Source organism: Lissotriton vulgaris, chromosome 3_1 (genome assembly GCF_964263255.1).
Source record: "Lissotriton vulgaris chromosome 3_1, aLisVul1.2, whole genome shotgun sequence".
Classification (NCBI taxonomy): domain Eukaryota; kingdom Metazoa; phylum Chordata; class Amphibia; order Caudata; family Salamandridae; genus Lissotriton; species Lissotriton vulgaris.
The window spans coordinates 162909454-162921476 of NC_141689.1; positions in this window are offsets into that span (position 1 = coordinate 162909454).

Consider the following 12023-nt stretch of genomic DNA (forward strand, 5'->3'; position numbering starts at 1 on the left):
CAGCCAACAGGTATAGCTTTACCACTTCATGCACTTTAATTTAATGTGTTTAGATGCACTTTTTATGCAGTCCTGGGCCAATGTTATCATTTTATTTCATCCGTTGCATACAAGGCTCAAGTCCTAAACAAGCATTGGAAATGCAATAGGTCTCGCACCATTAGAGTTAGTGCTTTTAGAATTGTTTATGGGTTTTTTTGGTAAATGTTTAGCATTTTTGTTTCCTGTAGCCACTGCTAAAGAATTACAAATAAAAAAAGCCATAAACATTTCTAAAAGCTCTAACTGAAATGGTCTGAGACCTATTGCACTGTGGGAGGGTGAGGTGTTGAGGGTGAGTGAGGGTGAGCGTGAGGGTGAGTGAGGGTGAGGTGTTGAGGGTGAGTGAGGGTGAGTGAGGGTGAGTGAGAGTGAGGGTGAGTGAGAGTGAGGGTGAGTGAGAGTGAGGGTGAGTGAGAGTGAGGGTGAGTGAGGGTGAGGGTGAGTGAGGGCGAGGGTGAGTGAGGGTGAGGGTGAGGCGTTGAGGGTGAGGTGTTGAGGGTGAGTGAGGGTGAGGGCGAGTGAGGTGTTGAGGGTGAGTGAGGGTGAGGGTGAGTTAGGGTGAGGTGTTGAGGGTGAGTGAGGGTGAGGGGGAGTAGTTGAGGCTGAGTGAGGGTGAGTGAGAGTGAGGGTGAGTGAGGGTGAGGGTGAGTTGCGACTCTGGAATCTTTAGTCGTTATAAAAGGCCCTGCATTATCATGCACGCATATAAAACACTTCTCGTCTCAACAACGGTGCCTACAGAAACAGCATCGAAAGCAGAGCACAGCTACACCTCCCCTACAGATGAAAAACATATGCATATTAAGCCAATTGTTATTACCTTCTTGAAATGGTCTCACTCGTAATGAAGGGAGAAGCGCAAAGCACATTTTGGACACAAGGAATGTAGCTTTAGTTTTCTGTAAGTGACTGCAAACAGAGGGTGAAAAAAAAGCAGGCGTTGTTTGCTCTGACCTCATGGGTAATGTGTACAGTGTGCGTGTCATGTTTCCCGAGCTGGGAATGTTACAACATTTCACGAGTACAGCAAGTCTCAGGATGTCTGCCGCTTGTGCAAGAAGTGGCTGAATTTAAGGATACCTTAGCTTAATACACCGGCTCACTTGACCCGAATGATGGTTTATCCCAGATTTCCACCTCAGCTTCACTGCTGTTGCTAAACTTTCCCGACATAAACACGAAGTAGATTACAATTGAGAGAATTACCATTTGGTGACATGGGAGTGAACTTTTCATTTGAGACTTCTGATGAGACTTCGTTTTTAAAATAATAATACTTTACAGTACTATATACGCTGTGCCCAACAAATGGTGCAAGAGCTTTTTGATGACTTAAAAAGAAGGCGTATCAGCGTTCTGAAACAAAGCATGCATAGTCTCGGAACTTGCCAATATTAAGGCACATGAGGTCTGCACTCACGACTCTCTAAGAATTCGATGAAAAGTCCATTGGCAGAGTACCCATTATGAACATGCGAGAATGGAGTGAGAGGAAAAATACATTGAGTGGAAAAGACGACAGAAAGCAAGGACTGGGCGAGAAGGGAGGGGGGAATGCCAGTAGGAAGGGAGGGGGTGACAAATGGTCAGCATTTGGAGGCTGCTTTGATGTTCTCAGAGGCCATGCGGCTCACGGAGAAGATCAAAGCGGCAGAGAGGAGGGGCTGGGGAGAGAACGGGCACAGTGAGGTGAGAGGACAGAGGGAGCCAGAGATTGGGAGGAAGGATGCCGAGGGAGGCGGGGCTGGCAGAGTGAAGCCAGAGTGGGTGCACACGCATCTATGCATCTTCCAGGGGTGTGCCTGGAAGTATGTATTCATGCGTCCACCTTGTATGAATGGATGGATAAGGGCGAAGGTTGAATATGTGCTGAGGGGTGAGCATGCAGCTGCTGAACGTGTGCAGCTGTGTGCAGTTTGTGGGCGAGTGTGCGCCTTTGTACGCTTGTGTGCTGAGATTCTGATGGTGTTGGGTACTGCTTGCAATTTCCGCATTTCTTACGCCGTCATCCAACAGTATATACATATTCGTAATGTTGTGTTTAAAGGATTTAGAAACGGGAATTAAAAGAGTCAAAAAGCATACAAAATGCTAAAGATAAGAACGATAATGCTCGACAAGTAACTAATCTCGGAGATCTGCTGCTTCTAGCTGGTCAGGCGAGGGAGGAGTTTATTTTTCGAAGACGACCGAAGATCAGGGGTCGCGTATTCCGGAGATTACTGCCAATTATACACCTGCCTATTTCCCGAAGATTACGAAGAGCAGAGGGTTGCACATATTATATTTAATACCAAATATTACTTAAAACCCACTGACTTTCTCTTCTATGCGGTGGCTCGTGCCACTCTCTATAACAGAGGGATGCCGATTGTTTTAGGAGAAGCACACGGAGCGGTGTGGGTGGGCTGTGGGCATGAAGCTGTCCCCTGTAGCATTATAGGATACAGTGGCTACAAAGATGCAGGACAGTCACATTTCCAGGAGTGGCCGAGTCCAGTGCTAACCCATAGAGAACAGCACAGAGGCAAGCCTAGACCTGCGGCAAGGGTGTGCAGCCCAGCCCGGAAAGATTGCCAGTAAATGGCGCTCAGCCTGGTGTAGACACGCAATGAGATACAAGCACACAGTGCTACCAGCTCCTTTTGCAAAACCTACAACTCAAAGCAAAAGCTGCGCGGGCATGCCAAGTACTCACTGAACGGCGCAGAGGCTTCCGGAAGAACCTAGGCACATGCAAAAGGTGGACGCTCCATTAAGCAATAACACTGCAAAGCAGAAAAATGCGCCTCGGCCGGAGCAGGGGGCGGAGCAGGGAGAGCGGGCTTTGAAATGTAATTGACACGGCCGGCCGGTCGTGAAACTGAAAGCATGGCCGGCCGGCCGTGAAAGCCTTTGATGCGGCAGGGGGAAATGCGAGACGGCGGGAAGGGGGCGGAGCGGGTAAACAAAGACGGACGTGCACGCGCTTTTAAGCTCAATGCGCATGCGCATTGAGCTTAAAAGTCACGGGCACTGCAAGGAATCGCCACGATTCCTTGCAAGTTGGATAAAGAGTCGATGAGCCCCCATAGTCTCGCTTGCTCGATGCGCATGCGCATCGACAGGCGAGACCTAAAAAAGAAGTAGGGGGACTCTCCAATTTAGGTGGTGTCACAGGAAGTGACATCACGGCAGGAAGTGACATCACAGCAGGAAGTGACATCACGGCAGGAAGTGAATACGAGTGCCACTGCACCTGCTGCAATAATGTTAGCTAAGCCCCTGGTAGAGAGATGTATTCATTTATCTTTTTAATCAAACCTGATATTTCATGTTTTACAAGACAGTTTAAGAGTATAGGTTACATTGTAAGCTTTCATGCACAGGGACGGAAGTAGCTCCCTTGAAAACACCCAGTAGCCCCAGTCTACTAAAATCTTATTTACCTTTGGAATATTTACCCTTAGGTGGTTAAACGCCAGCATAGAAATGTAAGTATTAATTGTGGTTTGTAGCTGCAATTTAAAAACCAACTTCACTAAAATAAATGGTTTTAAATTATGTCTTCATGGACACCAAACTTACTTTTCCTACATTTTTCCAATTTAAAGTTTGTTGGACCTGGGGTGACACTACACCTTACTTTTTATAAAAGTAGAAAAGCTTTATGATCTCTTTTGTTGTTAACTTCTTACTTTGTGTTCAAAGGCTAAATCAGTACCACAGTTACAATGAATTCAGTGCATTTACACTTCTCGTTTCTGTAAACTTCCTCACTCCCTCCTTCTTCAGTTACTTCTGCATTTCCGGCTTTACATTAAAACAGTTTCAACCATTAATTCACAATACACCCTGGCTTAACACCCTGGGAATACCCAGGCAAGAGGAACCTGGAATGATACCTTGGTACCCACCGTGTGACACTTTCCCTACAATCAGGTGAGTAAACCCCAGGGTTTCAGATGCCAGGTTCAATGCTGCAATCAGCTCATTTATAGCTAACTCAGGTGTTTGAATAAGGCAAGGTCAAAGTTTTTCCTCCCCTTCCACCTCTGAAAGAGAATAAAACATTAGACCACAATCCCCATCTTTATCAGCCACAGGGGTTCAGTTTTCTTCTTCAGCACAGTTGCCTTGCTTCACTTAGTTTTGTTTACTCTGATGACTTTTAGTCTCAGTCTTCCCCAAACCTGTCAGGGGTGGCCTCTCAGTTATCCAAGGTATTAGGGGGCAAGAAAGATCTCCCTTTCGGTACCACGGTTGTTCCCCAGTCATACAACAACCCCCCCGTCTCCACCTTACTTGGGGGCCAGTCGAGTAATGTGCCGTTTCAGTCAACCAGCCCTTAGTCACCAGACCTCCTCTCCCGGCGGCTCCTCCCTCGTGGGCCGGGTCAATTGTTCTCCAAACCGGCACCGAGGGGAGGCCTGCCTGGGACTAGCGGCGATTCAGCCGCTCGCGCCGTCTCCTCAGCTTCCCCGATGATCGCGCCACTGAGCAGGCGCGGGGGAGCAGTGTCTCAGCAAGGCGCCGCCTCCCTTCCTCTCCTCCGGCAGTCAGGCACACCGCTTCTGGGCCTGCGCGCTGATCGGCGCTACCTCGCTCTCCACAACAGTCGGCCGCGCTACCCCTGGGCCTGCGCACTGATCGGCGCTGCTTCGCTCTCCACCAGCAGTCGGCCCCGCTACCCCTGGGCATGCGCACTGAACGGCGCCACCTCCGCAGACACTATCCTCTCCACCAGTGACTCTTCGGGCAGCACAGGTCGCCTAACTTATTCCTGACTCCTTCTCTTGGGAACCGGTAAGGCGGATTAGCGGGGCTTGCCACAGTCAGCAGGCAGTGTCCATGAAGGCAGGGGAAAAGGGGGACCCGAGGGGGCCAGCAGGAATTACGAAACTGCTTCCCTCAGATTTCATAAACCAATGTCAGGGCTCGGTCAAGGGCTAGGGGGGGAATGTCCTCACGAAGAGGTTGTCTACCTTACAGATAAACTAACTACTTCTTGCGCGCCCACCTCCCCATGCCACTGCCTCACTCCTCAAGCTCTCTGGACTTCACAAAATGGCTACCCTGTCCCTGGCCTTTTATAGGCTGACCACCAAGGGTCCAGCAGGGTCCAGAAGATTCTGGAAGGTCCCTATTCTAACCTATGGGTCTTTCTCCTAGGGTGGCAGTTATGGCAGTTAATGGCCACCATTTTGTGTATCTCCTAGTTTTTAGTCAGGAAAGGCACCTAGGCCTCAGGAAAAAGGACTATGAGGCAAAAGAGCATCTAACCCCCAGGTCAATACCACAAAAATCCAGTGGACATAAAAAGATAAAAAGGTTTGAGGGGCCAAAAAGGGGACAAAATAAATAAATAATTAGGAGGGACTACCCAAAGGGCAGACAGGTCTAACAAAGTTACACTTGTAAAAGGTTACAGAACATCTCCAATGTCACCCTATGGGAGAAATAGGCCTTGCAGTAGCGAAATTTGAATTGAATAGTATTTCACTACCAGGACATGTAAAACCTAAGAGTACATTTCATATCTTTTAAAAACAACTCTGCCCATGGCTGTCCAGGGCCTAGGGGTGACCTATCTGTCATAAAAGGGAAGGTTTGGTCCTGGCAAGTAGGTGAAATTACCAGGTAGAAATGGCAGTTTAAAACTGAACACACAGGCTCTGCAGTGGCAGGCCTGAGACATAGTTAAAAGGCTCCTTAGGTGGGTTGCACACTAGTAGCATTTGATTTATAGGCCCTTGGCACAGGTAGTGCACTTTAGTAGGGACCTATGAGTAAACCAAATATGCCAATCATGGATGTCAATTGTCATCACATTTGAGATACAGAGCACATGCACTTTAGCACTGGTCAGCAGTGGTAAAGTGCTCAAGAGTCCTAAAGTCAGCAAAAACCAAGTCAAAAACTGGAGGTTAGAAAGCAAAAAGTCAGGGTAAACCACACCAAACGATACCAGGTTCAACACTTTCAACAATAGGATAATCTTTATGTGCTATGCATTTCATAACATATTGACTGTATTGTTCCAAGCCCCAACAAACAGATTCAAGAGCGCCATAAACAAATTACATTATTTTACCCTAAAATTGACCAAATGTGTACCCCATTGCCCGGGAGTATCAGAAAGTCACTTCACCTAGGGCACCAGAAAACGATGCATCTCTCATGCATAATGCATGCACACAATGTCACATAGGTGCAAAGATACTGAGAATTATTGGAACAAACAGGTGCATATAAGCTATTTTGTGGAGTTAACTACAGCCAATTGAGCTAATTCCGAGTGGCCCAGTGGCTCCGCACCCGGGATCACTGCGTGTGTGAACATCGAACCCAGCTTTAACAGGTGCAGCTCTGCACCTGGTAACACCTTGGGTTAAGGTGGGCAGGAGCTAATGGTGCAAGTTCAAACTGCCCGTAACTCCCACCTCTAGACAATGCTTCACCAAGAGAGACTACAGGTTTTCTTTGTCCAGGACACCCCTCCCGACCAACAATCCAAGATCTGCACTCGCTTACCACTAATATTGACAACTTTCTCAAGTTATTCCACATCCTCAATGTTATTTCTGTTTCCCAGGACAAAAACAGCTTGTGAAACTTTAGGAAAATTAGCCATCAAAAACTATCATTATGAGTTGGTTAGATTTAGCTGCAGGGGTACCGACCAGAAACCGATATTCTGAGAACCCCATATCTCTGGACCTACATCCCACCATCTCCTCTTCAGGATTCAGTTGGCTCACTTTCAGCAATACACACAAGTGATTTCTGCTTTGGTGCTTTGAAAATGCTTACGGCACCATATCGAAATTGACTTTGTCTTTTTAACATTTTGGATCCTATAGCCTGGGGTCTTCTGTTCTACTTTTGTGAGGAGAATAATACACAGTTTCAGGGGCTGCTATTTTAGTTGGTCATTGTGTTTTTAGAGGTGCTACATCCTTGTACGTTTGCTTTGGGATGAAGAAACCTGCTCAGGTAGGCTTCTGTGCATTAATGCGTAAACATGTTTGAGTGTTCTGAGCTTCAGTGGCTTCAAACAACCACACAGTGATAGTTTTGGGGTATTGATGTAAGCTGTTATTCTAAACAGTCCAATTTGGTAATTTGTTATAGGCACCCTACAGTTTAGTACAGTCTTGTCCTATAAGAACAGGTGTTGCTACCCTGCCTTGGGCAGTTCTTTTGTCCTCTGCTCTGACTTTGTATTTCCCTTTCCATTGACTTTATTAAAATGTAATTACACAAAGATAGTGTAATTGATCAGAATTCAGACTGTCAGTCTGCCATTCTGCCTGAATGGGAAGATCGTTTCATGGGTAGTTACCAGAGTGAGGTAAGCTTGAACTAAACTAAGTACACTTCTATTTTGCAGACACTGAACTTGCAGAATTGTAGCCCACTCAGTACTCCCGGCTCAAATATTGTCACCAGGTAAATTAAAACAATGTAATTGTGAATAAAACTTTATTCTGAGTCTAACAGAGGGCAGGCAGAATGGCACAAAAAAAACGAGTGGAGCCATTAAACTCGCTTACACTTACCTTAAAACTAGTGAAACTGAAGCCGAAAATGGCATGGCGCACGAGGGTGGGACTGCTGAGGTTCAGAAACACCCAGCCAGTGACGTCTGCTATGACCACTGATTGGTCGCAGACGTCTCTGTGCCACTGGTAGGTCCGAGTTCCCCGGCAAGGTTAAGAAGAGGTGAGGTGGGTTGCATGAGCTGCGATAGGCGTGGGCGTGGTGAGCAGTCCAAGGCTTCACCCGGAAATGTGTCCTTTGGTCGGTGCGCGCTGCATCGCATGGTGAAGGAGCAGGCCAATGCAGGAGGGTGGACGGCGTTTTAACAAATAAGCAGGGAGGACGAGGTCCCCCCTGGAAAATAAGTGGGGGGACGCCGTCTACCCGCGTGGCACCCCGACTCGAGCCCTGGTTGCATAGAAGCAGGACATGACCTTGGGTGCATTTTCAGTGAAACTGTGTAGACTTAGGCCCAGAATTACCAGTTTGCCACCAAAGTGATCAATTTTTAGACAGAAGCAAGGAAGAAACAGAATTAAACTGTTTATTGTTATTCTCCAAATTATTCTTTTTTACGCAACAATGTAGAATATGGCAACAGAAATACTACTACATTGACAGATATGATTGTCAGTAGTATATGGCAACTTTTGCTAGACACGTGAAAAAATAAATGTCATGTTCAGGAAAGTACTTGGCATAATACAATCATATAGAAATCAGAAGATGATACATTCATAAGCAAAACGTTATCAAGCGTGGACGTTTCGGTCCTTAGTAGGTTAAAACAATCCATAGGACCATCTTCAGGACCATACGTTGCACATATCAATCAATGACCTCCAGCCGGAAGTCCTAAGGCTTTGCACTGCAATAGTCTAATGTAGGTGAGGTCCAATAATCTTCACCTATATCGTCTTGCGTATCGATTTCAACGCGCTGCCAAGAAATGGAGCAATCACGTAACTTAATTACGTGGGGGAGAACCGTGTTGACTGCCCGCTCGACTGTAGCGATTCTACATTGTTGCGTAAAAAAGAATAATTTGGAGAATAACAATAAACAGTTTAATTCTGTTTCTTCCTTGCTTCTGTCTAAAAATTGATCACTTTGGTGGCAAACTATTAATTTAACGAATACTGATTAAATAATTCCTACAGGGACATTTGTTTTTGTTACTGATTATGCCCAGTCCCCCCGGAAATATTGGGTGGCTCGTTTTTGTGAAAACAGAATTACCAGTAGCAGCCTATCCCCTGCCAAAGTGGCGGCCGGGCCGGAGGAGGGAGCTGGGAAGGGGGGGGGGGGTTCTGGGAGTTGGGGAACAAAATAATAACCATGTAAAAAAAATTACTTACCTCATCACCACTGCCGTCTGCTGCAGAACGCTCTTCCGGGCACAGGCTCCCAGAATCCACTGCGGCCAAACATGATTTTGCAGGAAAGCAGACGCTGAGATTTACTAACAGGAAAGTGGCACAAACAGACAAAGGGGCATGTTTACAAGTCCCTAACGCCACCGAAGAATCACTTTTTCTAATGCTCCTGTGGCGTTGCACCATTCCCCTATATTTACATGGTGGTGCTGAGCCCCTTTCCGCTGCAGTCTGCTGCGGCAAAGGGGCAGGCAATGAGTGTTGCAGTCGGCATTCCACAGCAGCACCCATTGCTTTTGGACGCTGCCCCAGTTTTACAAGGCATGGGCAGTGCCAAAAATGCCAGCCAATACCTGGTCTTAGAATGACATTCTGCAGCACGCATAGAAAGAGCAAACTGTCATAATTGATTGGCTCATGTGTAGGAATGTGTCCCTTCCTGCACAGAAACAATAGCCCTGCAGCGAAAACCAAAGGCACTGTGGCAACATGGCGCAAGGGTGCCTGCGTTGGCGCTAAGTAGCTAATGTTAGTGCCAGCGCTAGGGGAAATGCAAGGCTGCACCGTATTTTTGCAAATACAGCGCATCGCTGAGTTTTGAAAATGTTGGAGAGCAGCACTGCCAAATTTGGCGAAACACAGCGCTCCAGCATTTTCCTGTAAATATCCCCCAAAGTGATATTTTGGTATTTGCTTTCTAGTGCAAAACTTGTTTTCTGCTGGAAAGTAACTCTGAAATAAGGCACTTTGCGCTACTATACACACAAGGGGTGTACAATGGGTCATACATGGGTATACCCATGCAGTCAAAAATAGTTTTTGAAGCAACCCTGTTTCTACTAAAAAAAGTTAGAGGGGGGTTTGCCTCAAAACTGACATCTCCTCAAAGCCGATATACTGTGTAAGAAAAGTGTCATTAAAATCTTTTTTAATTTGCATGTCTGTTGTAATGTAAAGCACAAATACAACGTTGGAAAACATTTTAACTATGTCTCATAGTATTTTAGATGGGAAGGGTACTCTTCAAGTTCAAAACCTATGCTTAACAGAACACACACACCCTTGCACCTGTGTGTATTGCATCAATGAGAAAGAATAATACCAAAGTGTTCGCAAAATAAAAAGTATGTGCTCATGAATAGTGCAACGTAAGTGAAAATTGAGTAAAAACAAATTGAATGCCTAGTGAACATTGAAAGGGTTGGTGAGCCAAAAATAAAACATCCAGGCATCAATTACATTTTGTATTGATGTTTCGACCCATGCTATGTTGATTCGTAGCAAAGCGGGTCTTCATCAGGACAATAGGTGGCAATAGAGAAATTTGTATAAAGTGTGTTTACAAATGCGAGTACAAGAAGTATATCATGCGAAGAGTGTTTAAATAGACTCACATCCAGTTATGATAGTGGAGACCGACTATTTGAAAAAAATCGGGCAAATAGCAGCATAAGACTGCTCTGTGGATGAAAATAGAGATTTGAGTGCTAATGCTTTCTTATATAGTGAAAGGCAGAGTAAAAACCTACTCCCCAACCAATATTAATGACATGACCTCAATTGCAGGGAAAACCGAAGAAGGCTCCTGAATTATTCTGTGATGTGATAAGCATTGCTTGTGAAAGTCATTAGACAGGAATTGCCTTCACTTCTGTTAATGTAAGAAAAATATTGTTTGTCTGAGGAAAAGCTCAAACCTAAGTTCAGTTTGACATTCATGGGTAGGTGCGATAGAGTGATAGGAAACACAATCATGCATTCGCTCGTTCAAGCATGAAGAGCAGCACCAACCCTTGATTATTAGAGGGAGTTTTTAGAGACAAAGGTTACATTCTGGGCGACATTAGTTGAGATCAGAAACACTATCTTTTGGCGTTTCCTTCTCCTAATGTCAGGATAACCTAACCCACAGGTATGGTCTTAGATTTTTGCTTATATTCTTTACTTGTTCCTTACAATTAATCTATTATAAGTAAATATTGTTTAGATTGCTGCAGATATCTGTTATTATGATGAAGCTCTGTTTTTCATTTGTTATCGCTAGCTACCTTTTAGGGCTGAACATCTGTGACCCCCCTCTCTGTACTGCAGGCGGCCTGCATCCTGACCTGGTGTCAAATGTGTTCTTGAGGGGGCTAAACATAAATAAATAAATAAAGTACCTTAATGGATAAAATTGTTGCCACATCCATCCTTTCAAATGGGATCTAGACAGTCCTCCAGAGGACACTTACGCAGGCATAATGACATCACACAGACAGTAGACTCTGTGCCATGCTCCTAAGGGTATTTGCATCCACATCTGGCCCAGCAGAGCACAAGCATGACTAGAAAAGGGCCAGGAGTCACCATAAATCTGGAAATTCAGGCCATAGTCAAAATGGTTCAGGGAAACTCATTGTGCATCTCACAAATACGGTTCACTATGGTTCACACTTATATATACACATGTGTGAGGTAATGTAACCGACCCCCTGCTCCATCAGCCGGTAACCACCGCCTTTTCATATCTTGGGACAGAGGCACAGTAAATGGTGGGGTGGAAGCAAGTAAGTGCAATCAGGTGTGATGTCAGTTCCAAAGTGACCACTTTGGATCAGGGACATAACACAAGCTGATGCAGCCCCTTCAGCCCAAGGGTCCCCTCATCTCTTCTGTGGCCCCACATTCATCCCAAAGCCTATGCATATTTGTGATGTTTTGGAGTCTCAGGGGCCCCTTTTCACATTCTGCAGGAGGGGCCCTATCATTTTGCGTTATGCCACTGCTTTGGGTCCACCTAAATATTGGGCTATGCCTGGATTGTCCATCCAGATAGCATGAGACATATTAATTGACGTGGCCCGAAGATGGGCAATGGTCCAACCCCATTGATAGTGAAAGAGAATCCCGCCCAGTGCTCTGAGCTCAGTCACCTGGGTTTGAGGCCCTAGAGTGGTGATTCACAGACTATCAACCTTTCAAAGGCTGTGCAGGAATCAGCACGCCTGGATTTCAGTGACTCCCCCCCCTTGCTCGGCTACGACTGAGGACAGGCTTTGACATGAGTGGTCTGCAGTAATCTGCTCGCTGGTGGCTCACACC